We start from the raw sequence: 8,207 nt of genomic DNA, 5'->3' as shown, positions 1-8,207 counted from the left end.
GAGTAAATGTGTGTGAAGTATCTTCAATGGGAGGCGAGGTGCAGAATTGTATGGCTCTGTCAGAAGCTCCGGCCCATCAGCCCTCCAAGGTTCACACTCTGGATCCGTCACGTTAAGCTGCTGCTGCTGGCCCTGCACTGAATGTTCAGATTATGCATAAGTGCTTTGCTGGATAAACAGCTGATGCTGCTTCTTGCTGCTCTGTGCAGCGAGGAAGTTGACACAACGGCAGAATTCCAAATTACCGAGTAGCAATTCATAAAACACTTGGTCACTTAGGAGATTTTTTAAGCTTCTTCATCTCCGAGCTATCACATATTTAGACAAGATAACACGAAGGTTCCAGAGCTGAAAATAGAGCAAACTTGTTATTTAACATTAACCTCACCTCTCCTCCACAGGCCAGCAAAATAAATCACATGGCTGTAAAGAAAGTCACACATTCTTCCTGGGCATCTGAGCATTTTCATGTGGAATTATATCTTCCTTCTGAAAAGGCACTGGGATATGTCAGGGCAGATTTTGCCCTCAATTACACCCATGTAACCCCAACTGTTTGCTGTCTCTGTAAACTGTCTCCGTGGTCGATTCCAGTGGTGCTGCAGAGATAAGTTTGAGGCTGTTATTGCCTTCAGCAGGGGGAAGCGGGAGCTGTTCTCACTGAAGAGAAGGGAACACACAAGGAGATCTGAGCTCGGCACATCAGAGGAATTCAGTTCTCTGCCCTGAACACACAGGACAAATTTATCCCCGGCATAACTTCGGGGGCATTAGCACCAGAGGGTGAGACACAGAGCAGATTGTGTTCTAATAACTCATTTAGATAAGGGTCTGGCAGTGCACATCAGCTCGGTGCTGCCACAGCCATCTCGGAGCTGCACTTAGGCTGTCCTTGATGGAGCCCGATTCCATCTCTCCTATTTTCTGCACTAATTACAATTTCATGTTCCTTGGCCTCCGGATGTCTGCATTGAAATCTCCATGAATTGCCACGCTGGCAGGTTTGCCTTCAGCTTTTCCCAGTCGCTCTCTCTGTGATGGGGAAATTCTCCACAGCAGCCTCTCCCCCTTTCCTCTCCTCTGCCCCGCTGAGGGAGTGGCCACACAAGGATTGGAAATGTTTACTCACAACATTCTGGTGCCAGATTCTGTTGTTAAACAAACCCAAGCACTCCTGGGGGGGGAATGGCCTCACAAATATATGTATAATGTGTTTATCCTAGTGCAGAGCAGGCCACCACCTTGATTAGCGGGATGGGCACAAGGAAAGGCTGGGAGAATTGGGGTTGTTCACCCTGGAAAAGAGAAGCTCTGGGGTGACCTCACTGTGGCCTTCCAGGACCTGAAGGGGCTGCAGGGAAGATGAAGAGAGAGGATTTCCAGGAGCTGGAGGGACACAGGGCAGGCATGGATGGGATGTTGGGCAGGAATTGTTCCCTGGCAGGGTGGGCAGGCCTGGCACTGGTGCCCAGAGCAGCTGTGGATCCCTGGCAGTGCCCAAGTGGGACAGTCAGAGTGGTCCCTGCCATGGCAGGGGTGGCACCAGAGGGGCTTTGGGGTCGTTCCACCCCAAGCCAGTCTGGGACTCTGTTGTGTAATAAACATCTGTGTACCCCCCAAAATTATCCCCAGCCAGTCCTAGCAGGCAAAGCCACATCCTCACACCGCCACCGAGTGATCCAACGATGAGTTTGGTTCACAGCCAGGGGATGGCTGCAGGAATAGCACTTGAAGCTGCTGCTTTTTTTGGGTTGCGTTTTTTCCCTTTGGCAGAGATGCAGCTCTCCCTGCGGACAATAATAAACAAAGCCACGGAGCTCGTCCCATGATCTCCTCCCAGCTAAAGCCTCGGGGCTCGGTGAGCACGAGGAAGAGCAGGGAGCCCCCGATGCCCTGAGGGACGCCTTGGTGGCCCTGGGTGCTCCCTGCAGATCCCCGTGGCGCACAGCCGCGTGCGGAGGGGTCAGTGCTGGGAGAGCGGGCAGCTCTGTGCTCGGGGCGTGAAATGTCCGCTGTCCATGCAGACTGGCCCTGGGGCAGCCCGGCAGGGCAGAGCGGGGATCTCTGCAGTTTGGTGCCTCTGTCTCCAGCACTCCCGGCAGGAAGGAACTGCTGACACACAGAAAGCCTAAACCCACAGAGACACCGAAATTCCAGCGTGCCACAGGGTACCCGCACAGAACGTTAATCCTCACATTCCTCTCCGTGCCCCTGGATGTTTGTGAGGATCTGAGCAGCAGTTTCTGCTCGGTGCTCTGGCTCTGCAGCTCTCCTGGCTCCCCCTCTCCCACACCCTCCCAGGGCTTTGGGGCCCTCAGCCGCAGGCTCAGCTCTCCTGGGCACCCCCAGACCCACTGAGGGGGGAAACAGCAGGAGCCTCACATTATTCCTGGTTTAGTCTTCTTGTTGTCACGGAAAAATCACACCGCGTTTCACCTGTTCCCATTCCATCTCCTTCATTTCAGGGGAACAAAACCAAACAGTGGCAAAATTCCGCTGGGGGGTTCTTTCTCCCTTTGCCAAGCCTTGCACCTATTTTATTTGGCATCCATATGGCAGTGTATGCACTGTATTTAACTTTTTAAAATTACCTCTTTATAAATCTGTTTTAACATGGCTCTATTTTTAATAACTGACATTTTGCCAACTGATTGAAACAAAAATCTACGAGTAAAAAATCTAACAAGGAACTATGAAGTCAAAACACAACAACACTGAGAAATTTGTGAGCACCATCTCAGCCCAACCAGTTAAAATAATGGAGGGGGTTTTTGGTTTTTAATTCTCCAGTCATGAAATTACAAACCAGTCCTTGACCATGACAGATGAGTCAGGTTGTAACCTCAGCAATGCAGTAAAAACTCAGCTCTAATGAAACAGGCAAATGTCAATACAGCGATTAGCTCGGGAGATAATATTCTGAGAGGCTTTTACAGATGACCTAACTCCACTCACAAAAAAGGATTATATTCTCTCTTTCCCATTGTCATAGCTGAATACCAGCCTTTAGCTGAAAACTGTTTGCTTTGGGGGGTTTTCTGCTTTGTTTTGTTTACTGTGGAAATCTCAGGAATTTAAAATCTCATTTCCACAGATATTACCAGGGAATTTTTGGAAGGCTCATCCCACCTGGAGGCCGGTGCTCTGGATTTGTGCGAACTCCTCCTGGACACAGAGATCTCTGCCTAGAAGTGGCTGTACGGCTTGCAGCGAAAGCAGAAGTCGTGGAAATGAGATTCAAATCAGTCTGAGCATATCCACACCCACCGGAGGGAGCAGCGAGGGCCAGGGGCTGAGCAGAGCCCTGCAAGAGCCCAGCGCCCTTCCCTGAGCTGATGCAACTTCTCTGGGGCTGGAGGAACGAGTCCCAGCAGGACGGGCTGGGCTGGCGGTGACCATGGCAGAGCCACCCTGTGTCCCTGAGGGACAGGGAGAAGCTCTGGGCTGGCGGTGACCATGGCACTGCCACCCTGTGTCCCTGAGGGACAGGGAGAAGCTCTGGGCTGGCGGTGACCATGGCACTGCCACCCTGTGTCCCTGAGGGACAGGGAGAAGCTCTGGGCTGGCGGTGACCATGGCACAGCCATTCCTGGTGTCCCTGAGGGACAGGGAGAAGCTCTGGGCACTGCCAGGGGATGGGATCAGCCATTCCTGGTGTCCCTGAGGGACAGGGAGAAGCTCTGGGCTGGTGGGTGACCATGGCAGAGCCACCCTGTGTCCCTGAGGGACAGGGAGAAGCTCCTGAGCATTACCAGGGGAAGGGAATGAGATCAGGGAGCCCATGGGACCCAGCCAGCCCCACCTCAGGGGCTCCCTGCACATCCTTGAACACCCTCAGCCACCTCCTAACGCATTTCCTGCCACCTCAAAGTCTCTGTATTGGCTCAGTCCTGTTTAGCCAGCAAGTTTTGAAGCCTGGGCCACAGAACCACTGAGGTGGAAAAGCCTCTGGCATCACCCAGTCCAAGCATGAACCCCCCCAGGGCACCACCAAACCGTCCCTGCACAGCTCCCAAACAGCTCAGGAATTCGGGGGGAAAAGCTCCGTTTCCTGTGTGACCATTCTCAGGGCTCTGACACACAGCACATACAACCACAACAGTTCTGGGTTTCATATTTTGAATATTTTAAATCCCGGAAATGTAAAATGTCATAAATTAGTTTCCTCATTAAATTAAAAAAAAAAATTTAAAACCTTTTTATCTTTTAAAGGTTTTCAATTTCCCTGACTCAGACCATTTCCTAGTGGGTTCTGCATAATGAATATTAGCAGAGGTTGGCTTACCACAGTGTCTGGTGAGACTCATTTATCAAAGCCCAGGATGTGCGCCGTGCAAAGGGAAAAAAATCCCATTGAAAGGGAACAAAAAAATTTCAGCCCTAACAATCGCTCCTCTCATTTCTGTAAACTTGGGCATGTTCCAGTGCATGTGGAGAGGGGACAAAATGGCATCTGCAGAACATGAAACGTGTCTAACGAGAGATTTGTGCACCTTGAAAGGCAGCGGTGCTGAAGCTGCAAATGACTAATGAGTCTTTCCTCAGCAGCGGGATTAATTGCATCAGCCCTCGATGCTCAGCCCCGGATCCTGCTTACACCCAGGGACAGGCACAGGAGCCCATTCTGCATTTACATACAGATAAAACCTGCTAAACAAATGAAACAGCGCTCGCCTGCCCTCAGCCCCAACCAGGGCCCGGATGGTACCGACATCACAAACCGGAGCAGCCCTTTGAAGCAGGCAATGGAAAAGGGATCCGAGCACAGCAGGATCTGGGGCAGGTTTTGGTGTGGTTTTGGTGCCTTTTCACCTTCAGCCCCTGGGCACTGAGCTCACGCACACTCACTCACACAGCCCAGGGCTCCTTCCCCTCCCAGCCAGCTCCAGCCACACAGCCCACACCTGCAGGCTGTTCCTGCAGCTCTCCGTCAGCCACGCCTGACAAGGCCCTCGTGCAGATCCAGCGGGACCTCACACAGCTCAGAGTGGGCTTGTTTTCAATGCTCCCAAACTCCTGGGCTCTGCTAAAGGGAATTCACAGCCAGCCACAAGCACGGCACAGAGCTGGCTCCTTCCTGCGCTCCCTGCAGTTCATATCAATTGATTGCCCACCATCAATGATCGACCGAGCCCTCACCATGGCGGCAGAATGTGACACCCAGGGGAGGCCAAGGAGCCCAAACCAGGGGCTGCTGTTTGCCAGGGCTGGCCTGCTGCTCCCTGCCTGCTCAGAGCTTTGTCTGGCACTGCTGAGGGGGGACTGACCGCTCAGCTGGGCACCTCCTGCATGCCCCTGTAAATGCACCCCTGCATGCACTGCTCAGTGCAGGGAGCAGCAAATGCAGCACTGCATGCACTGCTCCGTGCAGGGAGCAGCAAATGCACCCCTGCATGCACTGCTCAGTGCAGGGAGCAGCAAATGCAGCACTGCATGCACTGCTCCGTGCAGGGAGCAGCAAATGCACCCCTGCATGCACTGCTCCTCCAATGCAGGGAGCAGCAAATGCATTTCCAGCTTCTTGTCTTAAGTGACCCACTTGGCTTTGAGCTGTAATAAATGACCAAAGCATTCAAGGGGGAGATGGATTGGTTTCAGATTTGCATTTTTATCCTTCCCGCTGCAAATTGCCCCTCCAGGAGGAGGTGCCTGGCCCCCACCTCCCCCTTGTAGCTGCCCTTTCCCTGCTGTTGCAGCACTGCTGCCTTTGATGGCACCTCTGAATGGACTTTTCTGATCCGGGGGACACTGACCCTGGGCTGCAGAGCCGGGCTGACCCCGGGATGCTCCTTCCTGCAGACGCTGCTGTCAGCACGGTGTCAGCTTGCCTGGCCTCTGGCCAAGGGGTTTCTTTTGCAGAATTAGCCCCCATTCCTCCTCTCTCCTGTAACTGAAGCCCGTAAGTGGCACCTGGATGATTAAACCTGTGTGGTTGCAGGCAGAGCCGTGCCTGGAGCTGCTTCAGGCCTGAGATTCCACCACACACTTCCAGCATGGCACAAGGAAGTCATTGTGGGCATTGTGATTATTTTCTTCCTCATAGTTTATTTTATATCTGTCATTTTTATCATCTGACTTCTTTATTCAACCCCTTTTCTTCCTCCGTTCCTCAGTTCTCTTCCTTGTTGGTTTTTTATGGTTTTTTTTCCCTCCTCCTTTTTTTACCTCCAGGCTTTCCTAGCAGGACTGAGGTCTGCAGCTGGTTTGGCTTTGTTTCTTCTCCTTGTTCCCCTTCTCCACACCCTGCACTTCCAGTCTCTGGGGGTGTCTATGCATGGAGCACACAGTGCATGCAAAGTGCCCCAGATCTGATGGCACCTGAGTGTTTTTCCCTGCAGGGAGGGCCAGACCTGGGCTCCAGCCCCAGCCTGGTGACCCAGCAGCAGCTGCAGGGAGAGGCCCCGTTCCCTCCTCTCCTCAGAGGAGGCTCCTGCATTGTCACAGCCCCCCCAGCTCCCATCTGCAGGGAGATCATCCCACCCTGCCAACAAACAAGCAGCAACCAGAGCTCTCCAGGGCAGTGCTGGCACAGCCCTCTCAGAGCTGCCACAGCCCCAGGCTGGCTCTGAGCCTGTCCCAGCTCAGCTGCTCAGGGACGGTCAGCAGTGCTGCCCTCACCCACACCAGGGCTCTGTCTGCCAGGAAAGCCAAGGGCCGAATCATCAGCTTTGCCCAGATCACTGAGGGACGGTGACATTCCCTCCCGCCCAGAGCAAACTCACTGGGACAGGGCCTGGAACCAACCTGAGGAGGTCAGTGCTAAGAGCAGGCTGGGCTACAAGGCAGAAAAGGCTCCCCTGTGTCATCATCTCATTGTAAATCTCCCGTACTTCAGTGATTTCTCATGGCCAGCTCCTCACAGCACTGGCTCCTTTTTCTTCTTCACAGCACAGCCAACAAACTGCAGCTCTCTCCTCCCACCCAGCCAACCCACTCTTTTGTAGCACTCTCCTTCTCACTGGACACAGCTGTGGCCTATTAAGGGCAGGCCCATTCCTAATCTTTGGTGATCAGTACAGCTGCACCTCCTCAGGTGTGAGACTGCCTTCTGCATTATCTTTATTTCCTTACATTCTATCCCTCCACACCCCTCCACACCTACAAACAGCCAGGGGTAACGGGGGAGCTTTCCCAGTGCACTCCTTTGCATGACTCCATTATAAATCCTGCTCCTGAACAGCTCCCAGAGCACCTCCTGCCTCTCCCCTCTGCCATCACTCACCACAGCTCTGCTTTTAAGCCTGGCTGCCGCTCTCAGAGCAGCCTCCCAGCTCGTGTTTGCTAAGCTGATGCCTCCTCTGCTCCAAGGAGTGCCATCCCTGCAAATTATTGCGGTAATAAAGGCACTGGCTGTGCCACATTTGCTCTCTGTTATAAAGCACAGCCTTTCGAGTCCAACTCCGTGGGGACAGCAGGGAAAGGTGAGGAGCTGTGCAGCAGGAGCTGAGCCCTGATTAAGGAGCAGACACAGCTCCCCCCTCTCCAGCACCGCAGGCTTAGGTCTTGATTTTCAGCAATCAAATCTTGTTCCCTGTTCACTGATTCCCCTCACTCCAAACACACACAGCACTCCCAATCATTCACTTTTCTCTGACATATTTAAAATCCTTATCTCCAAACCCCAGCCCCACGTTCCAGCACTTCCCCTCTCGGGGCTCCTTTCTTCCTTTGCAAGGGACTCCTTTCAACGCCGCAGCCTCATTAGGGAGAGCCTCAATCGGCTGCAGCTGGAAGCACCTTGCTGCTCTGGCCCAAATACTCTGAGAGATTGAACTTGAAAGCTTTCTGTGAGGGGTTTGATGGGACAGGTGAGCACAGCACCTGGCACGGCGGGACTGACTCACAGACAGGAGAACACAGGTTCTGACTGCAGCTCGGGGCTGCACAGCCCCAGCAATGTTCCAGCCCTGCCATTGCCGGGTTATTTCAGGCACCACACACCTGCTAATTGACCTGTGAGTGTTCTCTGCACCCTGCTCTGACAAGGTGGGAACCGTAATGAATTCATTTGCAGCGATAGTGGAAGGGGCTTTTGTCAGAGCTGGGAATGAGCTCTGGCTCTGAGCAGAGCAGATTCCAGCCTGGCTCTCCCCAGGATGAGGTGCCTGCACGCAAGCACAGCAGCCCGGGTGCCAGGCCCTGCTCGTGCCACCCATTTCATCACAGCCCCTCTGCCCTTCGGGCTTTGCTCGAGTTATGGCAACCAC

The sequence above is a fragment of the Melozone crissalis genome, unplaced genomic scaffold (assembly GCF_028551555.1).
Source record: "Melozone crissalis strain CALT ecotype California unplaced genomic scaffold, PUWL_Pcris_2 ptg000107l_1, whole genome shotgun sequence".
NCBI classification, from domain to species: domain Eukaryota; kingdom Metazoa; phylum Chordata; class Aves; order Passeriformes; family Passerellidae; genus Melozone; species Melozone crissalis.
Note: the sequence above shows the minus strand (reverse complement) of the source record.